This window comes from Phyllostomus hastatus, unplaced genomic scaffold, assembly GCF_019186645.2.
Source record: "Phyllostomus hastatus isolate PE091 unplaced genomic scaffold, TTU_PhHast_1.1 phas_scaffold_501, whole genome shotgun sequence".
NCBI classification, from domain to species: Eukaryota; Metazoa; Chordata; class Mammalia; order Chiroptera; family Phyllostomidae; genus Phyllostomus; species Phyllostomus hastatus.
This window is the reverse complement of record NW_025334033.1, coordinates 5,225,492-5,246,311: the sequence shown is the minus strand read 5'-3', so window position 1 is coordinate 5,246,311 and position 20,820 is coordinate 5,225,492.

Here is a 20,820-nt window from a genome sequence, read left to right as displayed (position 1 = left end):
TTTATAGATTTTCACTGATATCTGCCCCAATTTAATGCCTACTCTACATTGTCAGAGGTTTAGCCTATTAAGTAATGAAATCAGGTAATGGAGATAGTGACTGTTGGATTCCATAATTCAAATTCTTTATCTATAGTTTGTAAATACTAATATGTCAAGTATATATAGTTATTATAATTTTTAAAATTTGTTTTTTTAGAGAGAGAATAAGGGGAGGGGGGAGAGAGAGACATTGATTTGTTGTTCCACTTATTTATGCATTCGTTGGTTAAAGCTTGTATGTGCCCTGGCTGAGGATCAAACCTGCAGCCTTAGTGTACACAGATGATGCTCTAACCAACTGAACCACCCAGCCAGGGCCCTAAAGTTTAGTCTAAAACTAAACTTCAGTTTAGTTTTAAACTAAAACTAAAAATTTTAGTTTTTTAGTTTAAAAACTAAATTATAATTTTTAAAGTAATTTTTACTTCACTATTTCCAAAAAGGATTTGATACAGCTTATCATAAAACATCAACATGCAACAACACAGTTACAAATTAGGATAAAACAAGGGATCATAAATTTAAAAATGGATGTACAATTATTACACTTGAAACTAAAATTTTCACTGAACTGATTGCTGTAATATAATAATAAATTTAGGAACATTCCCCACAAATGAAACAAGAAAAAGAAAATGTAACGTGTTATATGGCTTTCATTTAATATAAAGAAATATTTACATATTCCTCAGTAGGGACAAACTTCAAACTTTGTTCTGATAGTAAATTCTAACACTTATGACATGAACCTTCTCTTCTCTCCTTTATTTGTTTACTCAACAACTACTTATTAAATGCCTTTTATGGCTTCAGTATTATGCTGGTCACTCAGTGCTGAGCCAAACAGCTCTCTGCCCTTTTATAGAGTATGCTAGTAGAGAAAATAACCATGAATCCTCATTTGTCTGTAACTACAAAGTGAGATCTTTGCTGTGTGGAGAGGAGTACAGTTCCATGAGAACACATAGCAAAAGAATATGACCTAGCCTTGGGGATTAGGAGAGGCTTCCTTAAAGAAGTGCTAAGAAGAAGGGGTTTGGGTCCTTGCTTTTGAATTGCTGCCCATAGACCAACAGCAACGGTGCCTGCTGGGAGCTTCTCAGAAATGTAGAATCTCAGGCTCAAGCCTGGACCTACTGATTCAGAATCTGCTTCTGTTTGAACAAGATCCACGAATAATGCCTTTGCACATTGCAGTTTGAGAAGCACTGATCTAGGGGAAGGGGCAGGATAGGACAAAGGGCACCAAGTGTTCAAAGGATCTGTGGAAGGAAGGAGTACCGAGGAGCTGAAATGCAGGCAACATGGCCAGAGGCTTTGTGGTAAGAGGTTGGGCAATGCTATGGGAGAAGGCAATGGAGATCTGTGAGTGAGGGGGCCACTCAAGCAGAGCTGGGCAGGACTGAGAGGCACAGGAGTCTTTGAGAGTCAGATTTTATTTGGAAAGCAAAGGAAGAAGATAATCAGAATTTATTTGGAAAACATCCCTGTGCAGTTGTAGAGAGCATAGGATATTCAGAGTGGAAGCAGAGGGCCATTTAGGGGGCTACTCTACGGTGTCTAGGTGAGAGATAACAGTGTGGGGGTAGTGAGAAGTAGAGACATGTGAGGTATTTAGGAGACTAAATGATTTGGCTTTGGTAACAGATTTAATATGAGGGTGAAGGAGAGTGAGGAGTCAAACTTGCCCTTTCTGAGTGGATGAAGGTGCTGAGATAGGAAATCCCTAAAAGACAAGCAGATCTGGAGGGGAAATAATCAGTTCGGTCTTAGACATTGGGGATTCCAGATGCCTTTGAGGCAGAGGCAGTATCAAAGTGGTTGCTATAAAAATGGGCTCTGACCGATCTGGATTGGAGATATAAATGTGGGTATGAGACTGAGTAATATGTTGAAAAATAAATTTAGGAAATAGGCAAAAAATGTTTTCATTGTACTATCTCTTGTATTAAATCTCAGCAACACTTGTTAATTTAATGAAAGCATTTTTGTAGCATGCCATGTTAACGTAGTCCAGTTCCATTATTTCCTATTATTTAAAGTAGATTTTTGAGATTGATTTTTAGATAATTTGATAAAATGGACAGTCAATATATTTTTAGACTTTCTCAAATATTGATCATCTTGACCATACTTTGGCAGAAGTTGGGCAGAACTCAGTTAAAAATTGAATTCCATATGCCTTCAGCATGGACGTTGTGTTACCAATTGCCTTGTTCATAACAGGCCCCCAGTAATATTTGAATTTATTATTGAAGTGGCAGCTGTATATTTTAGATATCAGACTTGCAGGTAGTAAAGCAGGTATTTTATTATGAAAATTAATGAGCCTGATAAAACTTCTTACCCAAATATAGGGTAATCCTACCTCTATTCAGAGAAGGGCTATAGAAGTGCATCTGAGTTTTGCTAAAGCTAATTTCTAAAATACATTTAAGTCTGCTCAAAAAACATGTACAAATATACATAGTATGGAAGATATGATTTGACTAGAAAATTTAAGTGGAGATTTTATCAATCAACTGAATTAGCTATCAAAATATAAATATGGCTTTTACAGAATAAGTTTACCAGCTGAAAAATTATGCCCAGGAGGAGCTGGAATCAGGGATAATTATTTAAAAAATTATTAACTGGTATGGTAGGGGCATGAATCAATAAGAAAAGATACCTTGCTCCAGGTGTGCCCTGGAGAACTTGTTGCTGTGAAGGCATGACTTGAATTACCTTGGGGGTAGGTGTTGTGGGAACAAGGGGCCAGGGTGGTAGGAGCATGGTCGGTCCTCAGAGAATAAGAGCAGTTAGTGGTTTGTGGCTATGAATATCAGTATTTCATTATTTTAACAAGCAACATGGCCAGTTCTCTTACCTTCTGGCTGAATACCAGCCCTGCCTAGTACTGTGCATTTGAACAGCAAGATATAATGAAGCTAGTAATCTTTGATTTAAGCATGGTTAATATTTTGCTATTATTTTTTACAGTGATTAACCAATAGATTCATCTGTTTTTTAAGGCCATGCATAATAAACTATGTCATCAGTAATAGAAGAAATGAGTCATTTTCATTGTCTTTGGCAGGAGGGCAATAGCACAACACATCTTAATGGAATTTTTTATTTACAAGCGCAAAAGGAGGTAATAGGGTAAAACATAGACCAGTTGAACACCATATACTTGTTTGGAACATAGTCTTTCAAACAACTGTCCCAACCTCTTTTGATTCTGCGGTGGGTTTTATACAGACTCTGAGAAATCATTGAGTCAGCACTCTCCACTGAAGTTATATGATTTGGAGGATGAGGCAGCACAGCTTGAAATGATCCTGCCTTAGACTTACTTTCCTGACCACCCACAATCCTGGGACTAAAAGAACAAGAATCAAATAAGCAAACAAAGAACTATTAGCTGAATTCAGGCCCTGAAGCAAGTCCATCCTTCTGTTTCTTGAGACTGATGTGATTCTTGAACTCCACACCCTTTTCCATCTTCTCTGTCCATCTGCTGACTATGCTCCATGTCTGCGACCATGATTCTTGCATAATATTGTGAATTAACCCCAGCTTCTGAACAGCACTGTATTTATCTTTAATAATTAAAATAGTCTCAGATTATTTCTTCCACATGAGGGTTAAAGCTTGGGTCCATGATTTATGAGCCTTTCATGGGCCTGAGCTGTCTGACCATATCAAGCAAGCCACTTCTCCTAGACTCTGTCTTAATTACTACTTCACTGCATCTTCCACCTTTGGGGAAATACTTATTATAAATGATTCTGTGACATTTTTGCACCACCCTTTAAACATTCGTCTAATGCCAGACTTTAAAGATTATGGTTGGATGAAGTGGCCATCTGCTTGAAAATGGTCAGATTTACTCACTCTGAAAATTTAATTTGACTGGTTTATAAACAAAAATACATTCAATTATGATTCCCAGAGGCATTTATTGGTAAATGGAATAACAGAGAAAGATTATCACATACATGGTAGTTTAATGTTTTTATTTTGTGTGTTTGATGAGTAGTGTGGATTCCAACAAGAAGGGTAATCTCTGATTAGATGTTTGGGGAAAAAGAAAAACACTTATCTAACTTGTTGCATAGAAAAAGACTTATTTTAGGAGTTTTGCAATATTTTTTCTCCAGTTAATTTTATTTTCAATAATAGATAATAATGACTACATGTATTAAGAGCTTATATGGGATTTTATCATAATCCCAGATTAATTAATGTTTTAATGTTAAAATCATCAATATCAAAATAGCCTCATAAACTTATTTTCAAATTTTAATATTTTAGGATATATTTGTTGTGATTGAGACTTTTTTTTCTCCCAAGATAACAGACACTTAAATGAGGAAATATTACTATTTCATGAGAACCAATTAATGGAATGAAAAAATTTCACATGTAAATAGATATTAAAATCTTGGAAGGATTTTTCCACTTGTCTAGCATATAGTAGGAAACTATGACCTTCAGATAGTCTCAAAATTGGCTTGAATTTCACCCTCATTTCCAAAATAGTGGGAATGGTTCTAAAAATTCTCCTGTTTAATAAATACCTGTGGGCCATTTGTTGCTGATCTCATGAAGGGATGGCTTTAATATAGCCAAATAGTCAGTTTGGTGTGGATTAGAGAGAAAAAAAAATCTCATTCTTCCAAGGTATTATGGTGTTAAAAGTGTGTAATTATTTCCACTAGGACATTATGCTCATTTCTCTTACTGTTGGAACCCTTTAAGGTACAGACTAGTTTATCGCACCCTCCAATCTTGTCAGCCTTATCAAATGCTATTTCACTTTCCAGATTATTTTTCCTTCTAAAACTTTCTTTTGTCTTCTAATAAATACACCCTTTCTAAATCCTTTTTCTTTTAAAATGAAAAGACTAAAAGGACTACTTTTGTAATTAAAAGTCATTTAAAAATAACCTCAGAAGATTGTTTCTAGATATCAAAACATCTTTATGGTCCCATTTTTATGGCAAGAAAGACAAGCGGCTGGGATCCTGTACATTTTACTGTAGTCTACATTAATTACCTTCTATTAAAAAATGACAAAGACCTTTTTGAAAGGGAACCTGGCACTCTTTCCACAGAAATGATGGCAGACATACTACTTTGCTGATTTCTTGACACTTCTAATTACCTGTATTCATTTGAAATCGTTTCCTTTGTAGAGAGTTATTGGCATGATTTTCTGAGAACAAGAAGAAAATGGAAAACATTTTAGCAAGTTAAGGGGAAAAAAAATCAACAGTATCATTGTTTGCCGCCTTTGTTGAAACTACCTACACGAGTCATTTGAGGGACATGAAGGTAAATGAAAGGTTATACTTTGCCCTGCACGTTGTTGCTGGTATTTGTAATGTCAATAACTGTAGAAGGTTGTCAGGAAATTGGAGAGATAAAGGTCAATAGCAATGACAAATATATCATTGTATGTGTTTGAATATGCAATATCAGCCTAATCTGTGAGTGGAGGCTTTTACACCCTGGAAATATCAATCAGGTGCTATATAAAACCCACCTATTGTTCTCCAGCCTCCTAGATTGTAATGGGGAGACCCACAGACTGAAACCCATCAGAGATTTTATTTTGGGGGGGTGGAATGGTATCTTAGTCCTTGTTGAATGACATATAGATGTTAATTTCTTTTAAAGGTGGAATTAACAAAAACATATTAAAAGTTATCCAGTTTCTAAGATTGCTTCATTGGTGGAAAAATAAAGCATTTTTCTCTTTGTCATAGTGGGAAGACACAATTTAGTTTTGTATATCATTGAAGTAGATTTCAGAATCTTGCAGCGTTTTAAACTAAATTAAGTATTAACTATGCCTTTCATATATTCTTGACAAAAATTTTGTATGGTAAACCCTTACTCCAAGTCCTACCTCCTGTTAATTTTGACATGTTAGAAAGTGTGATCATTTGTATTCAATAATAAATTATTTACAAATGAAATGCACAATAGGTTACTTAAACTGCGTCTCTACTGAGAACAGACTTGTTAAAATACATTTGGTTGGATCCAAATCAAAGTATTTAGATTCAGTAGACAAATGCACCTATCTTCCTTTTAGTAAATGGTGCTAAAGAAATCACGTAAAACCTTTTGGGAAATGGGAAGTAAAAATAAAATAGCAAGAGATCTTGTAAATGAATGTGCTTCAACTTGGTCTTGAGGAACACCTGCAGGATATAAAGGCAGTGTGTTTGAAAACATGCAGATCATAATTTATGGACATTACTTTTTAACTTTTATATGTGCTGGTACTCTCCATTCAAATATTTTGAAAAATCAACTCTTGTTGAGATATTCTGCATTTTCTTAGATATAATGAACCCTTTCCCTAAGGCTGACCCAATGCCTAAGGGATCCTTCCCACAGGCACACACAGACCATGTGGAAAGGGAGGTGAAAAAGAGATCTGCTACCGAGGCGTGTACAGAGTGACAGGAAAAAGAGCAGTAAACTCATCTGCACCCTGAGGTGACAGAATAAGAGAAAAGGCTGGAGGGGACAGGGAGGGCCCAAAGAAGAAAAGAGATAGAAAGAAAGGTAGCAGTGATATAGGGAGGGGAAAATTTTTAAAAAGGGTGCCACAAAAGTAAAATATAAATATAGTTTCACATAATAAATAGAACTGTTACATGGAAAAAGTGAGATTTACTGAACCTGGGAGATAAAGGGAAAAAAAGGTAGATTGGAGAGGTTGAGAGAAAAATGGATACTACCCAGACAGCTGATCAAAGAGAAAGTCCTAAATGAGGGAAAGGAGAGGGAAAGGAGACAGAAATAGCAGAGTCCCTGATGTTTTGCAGCCAAGGGGTCTGCCCATTCAAGGGGCAATGAGTCAGAGACTCCATCTCCCCTTTCCTCTGCATATGCACATGTAAAAGAACCAGTTAGGAAGCTGTATGCCCCATCCATTACAGTGTATCTACAGTGTTCTTGTTCATTTCTTTTTGCTCTTAATAGTCTATAGGGTTTTTATGGAAAGCTTTTCTACTGAGCATTTTTTCTAAAGCTCTAATTATTTCCAGAGAAATAATAATTTTAGAAGCTCTCAAACAAAAACTGTGAGTGATTTAAGTAGGATATTTTGAGATTGGATTATTTCATCTTTCACTGGCTTCTCTTTGTATTTAGTTAGTTTTTGATTGTGTTTCTGACCTTCAGAGAAGACTCCTTTGTAAGTAAATAGTCTGGCTAGATTCACTATGTGCCAAATGACAGCTACAGTACTGTCCCAAAGGTTTTATTTATTTTACTTTCCATTTTTTTGTAACGTGAAGTTGTATAAACAGAGGTGGACATTTACTTCTCTTTTGTCTTCATACTTTAGGGTAGAATTTTCTTCATGAAGGTAACTAAGGAGTTTAAGAAATAATAAAACGGCTCATATGCACTAGATGTGGGTTAAATAAAGTGAACCTTTCTTTACAATTTCAGCAACTTGAATGCAGGTGCTGGAAACGCCTGAGTCCTGGACTGTTTGTGCCAGGGTGTCTTCTCTTTTTATAGGCTAACATCTGGGTGAGGCTAAAATTTCAAAGGTTATATCTTTTCCTTTTATTTCTTCATCTTTCTCCTTTTTCTGGGCAAAGGTTAGTTTGGAGATGAATGGATAATGCAGTGCAAGTAATTTTCCTATTTCTTGAAATTTCTTTTTAAAAAAGTTTGTGATGTAGCACAAATGAATAATTATCGTCTTGCACATAGTGTTATTCTTTTATGTTAGATGACTGCTATTGAAAATCACCTCATTAAATCACAATTTTCTATTAATTCTGCACAGTTTTTCATTTTTTCTTTTTGTAGTACAATGTTTGGGCAATAACAAATTACATACTAATTTTTACTTTTTCCTCTGTTCATTGTTATTACTAATCATTTTAGGTATCAATGGCTCACTAAGAGAACTCAGAATTTGCAGAATTATTCCATAGCTTTTTCTCTCTAGACTAAAATTTTAATATAATTTCTAAGTGTAAAAACATACTACACAAGGTGAACATGTTAAAAATAACTATAATTTGTAAGTGCTAGGGATAAGAGAGATTAGATATAGCTTTATTCATATCTATCTTCTCTCTCTCTGTAGACAGATATAGTATTAGACATGATGAGTGTGCAGTTGTGAGGAAAATCACAAATCTCAGGTCTTTTCTGAGGTAAGAAAACGGTGAAGGCCAAACATATCCAGAGTTGTAGAAGTTAACTTATGTTTACACATTCTTTTTCTCTCTCCCTCCCTTTCACACATGCCACATGTCATATTAACTGTCTCCCTATTTAAAGAAAATGATCTTGCTTTCAGTGTAATATATTAATTTTTTAAAATGTACTAATCTTATTAATTAAGAGCCTGCTTAAGAACATTAATACACAATAATTTAAATTATTTCTGCATTACAAATAAGTTGTTGAGATTTTGATAGCTGAGATATTGTGATCTACATTTAAATAAGAATGAACAATAAAATGAAGAGAGAATAGTTAGAGAAGCAACTAGAAAAAAATAGAGTGAGGATTATTGATAAAAAGGAAGAGCAATTAACTGGTGGAGAAAAAAAACTTCAAGTGTATTAAAGGAAAGATTTGTTCAATCATAAGAAAAAAAAAGAAGATACAGGAGGCCTCAGAGGATCACAAGCTAATTATGGGTTAAACAGAGAGCTCTGTTGTTCAGTGACAAAGCATTGATAGTCACTGAAGAATTTAGAGAACATACATAATCATCAATATTATATGCATTATTAATCAGTACATTGTTATCAAACTATGTCCTTCAGGAACCTACTACTTAAGCTGAATGTGCAGAATTTGGAGTAGGTCCAGAGGAAGCACCAAAACAACTAAAGCATTGGGAAACAGTCCCAATGAAACAAGGGTAAAGGAACTGGCCTTGTTTAGTCTGGAGAAGAAAGGACTTGGAGGCAATTAATAGCAGTCTTCAAGTTCATGAAGGAGCACAGTCTTCTGCAGGTAGAGGTGAACAGCTGGTGTCTGTTTCCTCTGAGGATAGTATAAGACCGCAGGGTCTTACGTGCAGTAGGTGGGACCTAGGCAAGGTGGCAGGAAGATCGGGGGAAGTGCAAGTGGAGGGTCCTCATGATTTAGAAGGTGTGGAGGGAAGCATTATAATTATTTTTTGGAGTCATTTAGTCCAAATTACAGAATAAAAAGAGAGAATACAATCTATAAACAGGAACCACTGAGAGAAAGAGAGAAAGAAAAAGTAGCTGTGCTCTAGAGAGAGAGGCCACCGGGGAGGAAGGAAATTTAAATTGTAGAAGTATGCAATAGTCAGAATACTGGACTAGAAGGGAAACATATTACAGAAAAAAAGGAGATTAGAAAGGCAAGGACAAAACCATGAAAAATCAAGGGTATGGCATGTATGTGATATAAATGTACAATTTTAACCAACAATTTGATTTGGTGGAGAAAAAAAATTCAAATATTCATGTGTGTAAGTATACTAGCTACTAGTTATTTAAACAAATTGTGTTGGATTGACATCCTTGAATGCTAAAAATAAGAGCAACAGAGAGATTTGCCATATTTTATGCCTGATTTTGTAAAATAAATAAATAAATAATAACCCGAATAGACCATATAAGACTTCTTAAGTCTTATATGACCTTTTGATCTTATGACATGAGGGGAAATTTTGACTCTGCTAAGTAAAAGATGGTACATACATACGACACAAAACAAGAATGAAGAATGCATAAAGGTCCAGAAGCTATGTTATATCCCAGAAAAAGTGATTGTAAAGGTCACCAACCATATCACAGAAAATATTGAGTATTAGGCAAATCAAACAAAGGAATGTGATCCATGAACTTAAGAAATTCAGAGTCTAAGATTAGGTTTCGTGTTATAAGAATATTGCATTATAGGAAAGTTATTTGGGATTGACTGTAGAATCTATTAAACTTGAAATGAATGTGTATAAATACACATTCTTATGTGTATAAATATAGAAATATAAATGACCATATCAGCAGGTTGAATTGTTAAAGAATGTGCATTAGCTTTTAAAATAATTACAGAGGTCAAAATTCCAGTCCTCTTGAACTATGATTACAACTTAAACCCACAGTCAGAATAGAGTTTAAAGATTAAAAATACAGGGTGGGACAAAAGTAGGTTTACAGTTGTTTGTGTGGAAAATAATATAATAATTAATAAATAATAATACAAGGATAAACTGTGTGTTTTTCAGTACTCACACTGTAAACTGCTTTTGCCCTACCCTGTATATCACATCATGGGTCTGGATAAGCAGCTTCATTTCTAGATTACTTGGTTAGTTTGATCAACTTTCTAGTTACTTTTATTTCTTCAGATAGTCACTACCTCTTTAAAAATGGAATGGATTCTGCTTATGTTTAGTTTTGTTGAACAAATTTTCAATATTTCACAGCTGTATTTTGTCATTGAGAGGTTAAGTCTAATGTGTTTTGCAATGCACTGTTTTTTTTTTTCTGGTGTTTAAAACTTTCCTTTACTCTCAAGTGCAGAAAATAGAATAGTCCATATTTGAATTTATTTTGCCAAATGATAGTTATGTATATTTTATAACATTCTGGTACACTGATTTTAGCAATCTAAAAATAGACCCCTGCAAATATTTTTTTCTGCTTTTTAAAAATATAGTTACAAACACTTCACTTGTAAGAGATTTTGGTTTGGAAATACATCTTAGTTTCTCTCTCTCTGTGTCTCTGTCTCTCTCTCTCAACAAATAAAAGCCTTTTGTTCTGGTCTCTCTGGCAGTACCTTATTTTGTGACTTTCTGCTGTCCCCTAGTGGCATGTTAATCTTGACTACTGTGCGATCGCCTCTGGAACCAATTCTCTACTCTCGTGTGCTTTTTTGTGACTCTCATTAGCAGACATTTAAAATACTATTAAGCAACCCATGAGCTGCCTTTTAGAAGCAATAACCCTGTTCTGTAGCCCAAACAGTTTTCCATTTATGAATTCTTACTCGAGTGAACATGTCTAGGGAATGCATGCTATCTAGATACATTGTATTACCTCACCACAATAAACATTTCAGGTTTTCGGAATTTTAATACAAAACTGATGAAAGCAGAATGTTATCAGTTTTGACTGGCCCGTACATAACATACGGTAGCTAAAACGTAATTTGCGACAGGTCAGACTGTTTATGTCAATGGGTTTACAAACAAAGAATATACTATGCCTTCTCTTTGCTTTTCAAAATCTTGGTAGGTTACTATAATTGTAATATTTGTTCTTTTCATGATGATATTTTCCTATGAAGTATTTAAAAATATACAATGAAACTGGACTTGAAGCATTAGATGTAATTCATTTATGCAAAAGACTGCATCAACACATAACATGATGATTAAAAAACCACATTCTTAAATTTTTCTGAATCAGTTTTTTTCGACATGAATCAGATTTTTCAAAAAAAATTTAAAGATAGATTGGTTATTTTTATCTTCTTTCTATGTTTTATGCACTTGAGATACCATTTTTGGCTATAATATCAGGCTGGTAAATTTTTCAGTACAGCATTTTGGTTTTCTAAATTAGTCTTTTTAAAATGCATGTGATGAGAATGGAATATAAAATCTTGTCAAAAACAGTATTTTGAGTATTTTTATCTTTAATTTTAGTTCATGAAGAATTACTACAAAGCGGGCTCACACAATTCTTTGAAAAGATGTCTAGAAACAAACTAAGAAGAATTTACAAGAAAGAAAGGTCTGATGAAATCTGGCCCGTTCACAGAAAGAGCACTGCAGAAATCTGAGTCGTGTAGTGAACTAATGATTTCTTGGCACGGTGGCCTTGTTTGGCACTTATCATGGTTTTGACAATTATCACATGAATAGCAACATTTTTTTCTTTCTGAACTTGGGGTGGGGGTAGGGAAGTCCTCTGGAGTGGGGGGGGCGGGGGGAAGGAGGCCTGCAGCCCTGGAACCGCTCATTTCTTAGTAATTCAAGTGTATATTTTGGCCATGTGGAAGAAACAGGACTAAGTTGTAAGGTTCTGTTAAAAGACGATATTCTTGTTTCTTCAAAGAAACGTGGGTATAGTTTTTGAACTGCCTCTCTTCTAAAAGGTCAGATTGCTGCCCAATTTAGTCATTTTGTCTGTTTATACATGCCTCCATTGGGATAAGATATCCAAAAACAAAGCCTTAGATTGCAATCAATCTTGGCTTAAGTGCAAAGCCATCCAACCAACCTAAGAAATCCTATCGACTATCCTGTGGAAAGGGAAAAGGAATAGTTTAAACCTCCTAAACTTTTTCTCAAGAGAAAAGATAAACCACTTTTCTTAAACTGTCTTATTATATGAGAGAACTCATGCTCTCCTCCTTCAATTTTGCCCCAACGCCCAATTTCTCAAATTCAAATTACATGGTTCTCTAAAAATACATCCTCCATCAAACATTGTAAATTACAATAGCTATTTTTCATGTGGAAATGTCTCATTTTTTTAAGTCATCTATTCAGATTGTAAATATTCTAAAAATGTTCTCTTGGAGTTATTTTTAAAAACTCATGATATGTTGGGTAATAAATATTGTTGCTCTATGACTGGAAACATTGGAAACAACTTATTTGACAGGTTAATAGGAATGAGAATTCCATTTGAAATTTTAATTAATTTCATTTTAGATAAATGTGACTCTCAAGGTCTTAGTTAGAGTGAATAAACGGGCACATTTCTTTGCCTTTGTAGATTCTATTCAGTGAATTATATCGTAGCTTATTTAGAAAATAAAAACAGGAAAAATTCCTTTAAAAAATTAAATCTAGAGACAGTCTTAATAAATCTTCTTTAATGTTATATAGCATTATCAGTGGCCTATTCTCTACAGAATGAGTTTTTCCAAAACAAATAATAAAGCTGAGCAGTTCTACTTTTTACAACTCTGGAGACTATCTAAACAAAATGAACAGATTTATAGGGCTATTTTTAGTGTGTGTCACTTGCATTACAGTTTACATTTGCTTTCGAGCCTTATTTGACATTCTTGGTAGAAAAATACAGGCAGAACACTCATTAAGAGTCTTAATAAAGGACAGTCTCCATAGGGCAGTTACCAAAAAACCCAAGTCAAGGCATGTATAAGAATGTTCTTTTGGACTTGACTCTATGGCCTGCTGCTTGATTTTCAGTTGTGTAAAAAGTAAACCCCTAAACTAAAATGCAGATTTAATGTTCTGTTTTAAAAATATGTATGCATTGGTATAGCCTACTAATAATAAATGAAGTAAAAGCACATTTTTGAGAGTAGGAATTTTCACACAGCAACAGGTAAGTGCTGCCATGCTTATAATAACTATTATTTTTTCATAAATTGTATATTCACATTAAAGTGAAAATTAACTTGCTGGAGAAGTATAGTATACTGTCATGATTTTCTGCAAACCATTCTTCCATGAATATAAATGCATGGAAAAACCTTATGTAATGTTATGAAATATGTCATCACACATAGATTTATGGAAAATACCGTGTTATATTTCAAAATATAGATGTGAGGATTAAATATTTGCATCTCACCTAAACCAAGTTTCTCTAGCAGTTTGTTCCATGTGAGAAAGACCAGTGCCTGCCATAGTGAAAGAGACCCCATTTCACTTGCATATACAAATATGAAATGAAGAATTTATCTCCTTTTGTTTATTCTGAAAAGATACTATATCAAGAGGAAAATGTTAGAAAGATAAAACCAGATACATACTAATCCACTTTGTCATGTCTTTTTCTTCTGTGGAAAGGGAAGCACTTTGATAAGGTTAGACTGCACAGGAAACCTAATTTGACACTCTGCTCGATGCCTTGTGGTGCTTTCTTATTAATCGTGTTCATGTAAAACTCCCTAGTAAGGAAATTCCTTAGCTATAGACATCATTTAGCTGAGCCTTATAAATAGAGCTCAGATTCAAAGGTAAGAAAACAGACATGAATGTTGCACGAACCACCCCTGATAAGATATGTTTTCAAAGCAAAAACATGTCTACAAAGTGCTGTGGTATGGAAATATCCGATTAAACACTTAGGAAAACATGCTTTCCCACACAGCAGCCTCTTTATTTGCATGAAATGATTCCTTAGAACAACAAAAAAAGTATCTTGGCATGGTATTCAGTCTACCGCATTTAAACCTGAAAAAGAGATTTCTGTAAATTTATGGTTTGACAGATAATGCTCTATGAACTTGAATAAAATTGAAAAGTGAAAATGATATACTTGGACTGATAGTGATAGTCATCATAACTGCTGAAAAATACCAATTCGGGACTTTGGGAGGTTTCAAATAGTTTGCTAAGAAGAGTCCTCTAAGAAAGCAGTTTTATAGCTTGAGGAGTGTTTTTAACTAGTTAAAGATGTTTGGACAGCTACTTTAAAACAATGTTGTAAACAATGCTTCTGATTCAAAGATTGTCACAGAGAGGGTTTTTAGAAATTTGAAACTTTCAATCATCCTATTCCTAAGGCTTTGCAGTGTAAATGAATGGCATTTCTATAATAAATTTATCAATTACTAATTAGTTTGGTAGTGCGTGTCCAATTTGGTTTCTACGTAATCCAGGGCCAGTTTCCATTTCTTCTAGCACTGGTTTACCCTGGTCTATCTAACATATGTATTAAGGCCAGATATCTTTCAAAATTCAAAATAGCTGTACTTATTCCTGCCAAAATAACGAAAAGAAATTTATTCTTGTAATCTCAATTTATGGCTTAGTTAGGCAGAACGAAAGTATGACCTCTAAAGGAATCCCTGTTGCCCTTTCATTTCCAGTTTGCTTTGCGATGGGTTTTATGTTCTGGTGAAAGTTGGTGCTTCCAATATGCTGACTTAAAAATAAGCTGCTTTTGATTGAAAAATAATATTTAAATGAGAAAAGAAGAAAAACCTGAACCTCTTTAAATAAATTATTTTGCTCCTTGTAACTTTAAATAGCCAAAACAAACAAACAAAAGATAGACCAAGTCATATGATAAATATATTGCAAGCAGGGACATATGAGGCATTTTTCAAAATTAAACTGCTATGACAAGCAGTTGTAAGGCAGTCTGCTTCCTGAGTTTTCGGTGCCTGTGGTTGGGGGAGGGGGCGTGAAGATTAGGAGCATTGCAATTGAAAATGCATATTAACAGCAACTAAAATCTTTTTAGATATTCAAATTCTTTATTTAAAATCAAATATACACACAACATGTCTTATAACTTTGGTGATTTTCACTTTCCAATTTTGGTGGACTTATTTTAAGTTTTACAATATCACTTTATGTATTATATATTTTTGTCCATTAAGCATTCTTCAAATGGTAAGTTATTCATGTGAATAATAGAAAACAGCATGAAAATATGACTTTTCTCCTTATTCCATTATTGAAATGGAATATGATCATTATGTAGGGCTGAGCTTTAGTGGCAGCATTGTGAGAAATAGCTTGAATAAATAGATGTCAAATTAATCAAGAAAGGACTATTATTATTATTTTTAAAAAAGGATATGCCATCAGGATTTTGTTTAGTTATGAATAATTGTTATAGAGAAAATATTGTAGAAGGTTGCATTTTAAAAAATTAGCACTCTTTAGAATGTTACAAAGATTCAGCATTCAACTTGGACTTGTGAAAATCGTGATTAAGGAACTGTTCATGATCCTAATAACATAATGTGATCAACCCTGCCTTTAGATGCTGATGATGCAGCAGCAGACAATGCTGTGAGTAACACAGAGTCCCTCTCTCTCTCTTTTATAATTTGGAAAAAGTGCTCTGACTCAGCCTTCCCATTCTCTGCAAAGGTGCCTCACTTTTGAAGCAAAGAAGTTTACTTGATCTAAACTTCTGGTGCTTTTTCACTTTGTTACTCAAGTCAGAGACAAAAGAATATTCTCTCAGGCATTGATTTGTTTACCCTCTGTGGTTAATAAGAATTTATTATTTAGAGGTCCTGCAGGTTGAAATGCATATAAAAATCAGTTTGATTTCCAAAAACCATCTATAGTGAAAGCAGAAGGCATTTCAATCATTTTATCATGGGGTTCATATCATCTAAGTATACTTTTAATTAAACACTGCTCCATAAATAAGCAAATAATAGAAGTTAGCAGAGAAGCAGTTGATCTAAATCATGACAGTTGCTCATTTATCTTTGTCCTAACTAGACAATAGGAAATGACACTACGCTGTTGTTTTCTATGCATTAAGATTTCCTTCTTAAACAAATGCAATTGAGGTGGTTTGTTTTCCGACAGCCCAGCACACACTGCCAGTGGCCAGAGTTTTGTCTCGTCTTCATCCAGAGGAGGATTAATCTTGGTGATGGTGCAAACAAAATGTATGTCTGGGGTCAAAGTGCAGACTGCCTTTTGGGATCTGCATTACATTAATGTCATTTTTGGGTTCCTGACGTTAATCAAAACCAACACCATAAAGCGTCACTTAGCTAATTTGTGTATTATTGTCAATGTTACCATTAATTATGCGTTTGTGAGGAAAAAGAGGATTAATGAGATGTCACAGGTAATTTACAGCGATCAGGCTCCCCAGGACATTAAGAAAACACTAGCTGGGTAAGATTACCATGCAGCCATAATAGTATGCAAGAAGCAAAAGTCTTTGTTGAGGGACCACACTAATATTTTCCATCATTAGATGAAATCTTCTTCACTAGAATCATTTTGAGCTTTTAAATACCTTACTTGAATTAAATGTTTGTTTCCATCTAAAATATTAGGCATTAGTGTACTAATTGTGAGATTTCCATTTAGGTGTGTCTCTCTCCAAGTTCTGAGAGTAAGCTATTGTTTTTCTTGAAAGGTAGGTGAGTCACAGAAAAGTAATTCTTCACTGTACCCCATGAACCTGGGTTCACGTTGAAATATCTCTCTGAAACCATTTTAGGTGATTTGAGTGTTTGTATTCAAATCAAGTTGGGAAAAAGATTTAGTCCTCACTCAGAGCCATGTAAATAAAACACTTTTGCCTTTTTCCATCATCCCATTGCTGGAGTTCACTCAGTGAGGAGAGAGCATATCCTAATGTACGAATTCTATCAGCACAATGCACGTGGGGAAGAAAGCACTGAAGTGCAGTCCTGTCCTGTAGTCTGCAAGGCCATGTCATAACATGGACTCTGGACCTTGCTCCCCTCTGTTGCCCACTTGCTATGCTATGTGATGACGAGGGGATCTGCTCAGGGTACAATCTGGAGCTCCCAAGGGGAAAATCAGAGTGGTTGTTTCAACCTGTGACTGATAAATCAAGCCTGATTTAGGTGCTGACTAGGAACTAAAAAGCCTAGTAGAGGATGTTCGGAGAGCCAGAGTTGAGGGAGGAGCTAGAGATGGAAACCAGAATGTACTTTAAAGGAATCAGAAGACAGGAAGATGGGACTTGTTGAGAAAGCACAGAACTGAATCTGTGATCTTTATTTATTTAATAGATATTTGTCAACCCCTCATCATGCAAAAGGCATCAAGAAAAGGATAGGGATATACACTGGGGAGCAAAACCAGGTGAAATCCCAGAGAATTCAGAGTTCAGGGCCTTGGTCACTCAATCAGCTTGTTTTGTTTTGTTTTTGTTTTTGGAATGATTGTGAAACAGTGGAGAATAGATTGGTGGAGGGTCAGAGTGGTTTATGGATGACCCTGTAGAAGGAAACTATTTGGGAAGACCATGTGCTCTTTTAGTTTGAATTTTCATTGGCCCATTTCAGTTTTGTCTTAGTTTTATTTTTATTTGAGGAATTGTATGATAAAAACAGAGAATTATGTATTTGCTTTCATATACATACAGGGTCTAGCACAAATAATGCCCCTTAATTATTAAAAATCATAAACATCTAATTCTGTAACATAACAACATCACACTCAAGCACACCATATGACATTTTAGGTGAAACTGTTCAAATTGAAACTATAAATTATTATACCTATGTTATTACCCTACCAACCACACTCAAGCAGGCCTTACTTCTGCCAGACCCTACATGTGTAATTGAGGTTTACATCCCAACTCTGGGGTCTCCCACCTTGAACACATTATTTAAGCTCTCTATGTGTCAGTATCCCCATCTGTGAAATGGAGATAATAAAACTTAACCAGTATTGTTATGTGGATTAGATGAGATCATGAGTGTGACTTACTTAGCACAAAACTCAGAAAGTACTTAATTAGTCAGTGGTTTTTAGCCTTAAATTCATATCAGTAACATCTGGAACTTAAAAAAAAATATGGTGGCCTGGGCCATACTTCAAACCTATAAAATTTGAATATTTGAGTATGATCTCAATGTATAGCCTGGATGAAAATTGCCACAATAAAGATTTAATATTTATCATTTGTCTATCAATTGTTATAACATTAATATATGCAGTTAAACTTAAAAATAATTTTTATCTGATGCCTTCGTCTAGAGACTATGTTTGTAGGATCATGCATATTTTATCAGACACTTATACATATGATTGTAATGTTTGTGGCTGTGCAATTTAAATTGTGGTATATCAAAATCTACAAAATACTAAGAAAGAAGTCTATGAAAAATCTATGCAGTTACTATTTTTGTGTATCCATGTGTGTCTGTGTATAGATCTAATTCCCTGGGATGTGTGCTGAAGTTTGAGATGGCTATCGCTGTATGAAAGCTGTATTTAAGAAAAATTAGACTTCTGGCCAAGATGGAAGCAGAGGTAGAAACACTTTGCCTCCTCATACAACAAAAAGAAGGACAATAACAAATTTAAAAACAAAAAACACCCAAAATTGCAAGGAAGTTGAACTGTATGGAAGTCCAACAACCAAGGAATTAAAGAAGAAATATTCATCTGGACTGGTAGGAGGGGAAGAGAGGATATGAGGCAAGGTGGCAGCTGGAGGACTGGCTGGGTGAGGCAAGGTGGCAGCTGGCGGTCCCACATTTACATGCAGATAAACTGGGAGGAACAATTGGGGAGCGAGACAGACCACATAACCCAGGGTCCCAGTGTGGCGGGAAGTAAAGCCTCAAATCCTCTGGCTATAAAGAACTGTTGGGGTTGCAGTGGTGGGAGAAACCTCTAGCATCATAGGAGACCCACAGGGTCCTAGAATGTACACAAGCCCACCCATCCAGAAATCAGCACCAGAAGGGTCCAGTTTACTTGTGGGTAGGGGGGAAGTGACTGAAAGCAGGGAAAGAGCTGAGCAAGTGTCATTGTTTCCTCTCAGGCTCCTCCCCTACCTATAGCACCACAAAGCAGTGACATGGTTTACTCCACCCTGGTGAATACCTAAGGCTCCGCCCCTTACAATGTAACAAGTACACCAAGACAAAGAAATATGCCTCAAATGAAAGGACAGATCAAAATGCCATAAAAACAGCTAAGCAACCAAGAGATAGCCAACCTATCAGATGCAGAGTTCAAAACACTGGTAATCAGGATGCTCGCAGAAATGATTGAGTATGGTTTCAAATAGAGAAAAAAGTGAAGGCTATCCAAAGTGAAATAAAGCAAAATATACAGCAACCAAGAGTGAAGGAAAGGAAATTGGGGCTCAAATCAATGGTTTGGACCAGAGGAAGAAATAAACATGCAACCAGAACACAATGAAGAAACAAGAATTTAAAAAATTGAGAAGAGACTTAGGAACCTCCAGGACAACTTTAAATGTTCCAAAATCTGAATCATAGGGGTGCCAAAAGGAGAAGAGGAAGAGCAAAAAATGGAAAACATATTTGAAAACATAATGAAGGAGAACTTCCCAAGTCTGGTGAAGGAAATAGACTTCCAGGAAGTCCAGGAAGCCCAGGGAGTCCCAAAGAAGTTGGACCCAGGGAAGCACACACCAAGGCACATCACAATTACATTACCTGAGATTAAAGATAAGGAGAGAATCCTAAAAGCAGCAAGAGAAAAGAAGACAATTACCTACAAAGGGGTTGCCATAAGACTATCAGCTGAATTCTCAAAAAAAACCTTACAGGAAAGAAGGGAGTGAAAAGAAGTATTCATAGTCATGAAAAGCAAGGACCTACATCCAAGATTAGTCTATTCAGCAAAGCTATTATTTAGAATGGAAGGGTAGATCAAGTGTTTCCCAGATAAGGTCAAGTGAAACGAGTTCATCATCACCAAGCCCTTACTATATGAAATGTTAAAGGGACTTATCTAAGAAAAAGAAGAAGATCAAAAATATGAACAGTAAAATGACAACAAACTCACAACTATCATCAACTGAACCTAAAAAACAAACTAAGCACACAACTGGAACAGGAACAGAATCACAGAAATGGAGATCACATGGGTGGTTATCAGTGGGAAAATAGAGTGCGGAGAATGGAGGGAGAGAGAATAAGAAGCACAAATTGTAGGTAAAAAATAGAATGAGATTAAGAATGGTATAGGAAATGTAGAAGCCAGAGAACTTATATGTATGACCCATGGACATGAACTAAGGGATAGGGGTGCTGGTCGGAGGGGTAGTGCAGGGCAGAGGGGAATAAAAGGAGGAAAAAAGGGGACAACTCTAATAGCATAATCAATAAAACAGTTAAAAAAAGAAAAAGAAAGAAAAATTAATTGTTCATGTACTGGAGAAAGGTCAAAACACAAGTGAGCTAAACTTCACCATCTATTAACAAATGAAAATAAAACACTTATTACGTTTTCTACTCTTGCTCTTTTATATTTATGGAATATTCCAAGGAGATTTTTCTGTTGGGATAAAATTTCAGAAGCAGAGAGTTTGAAAAGCAAGG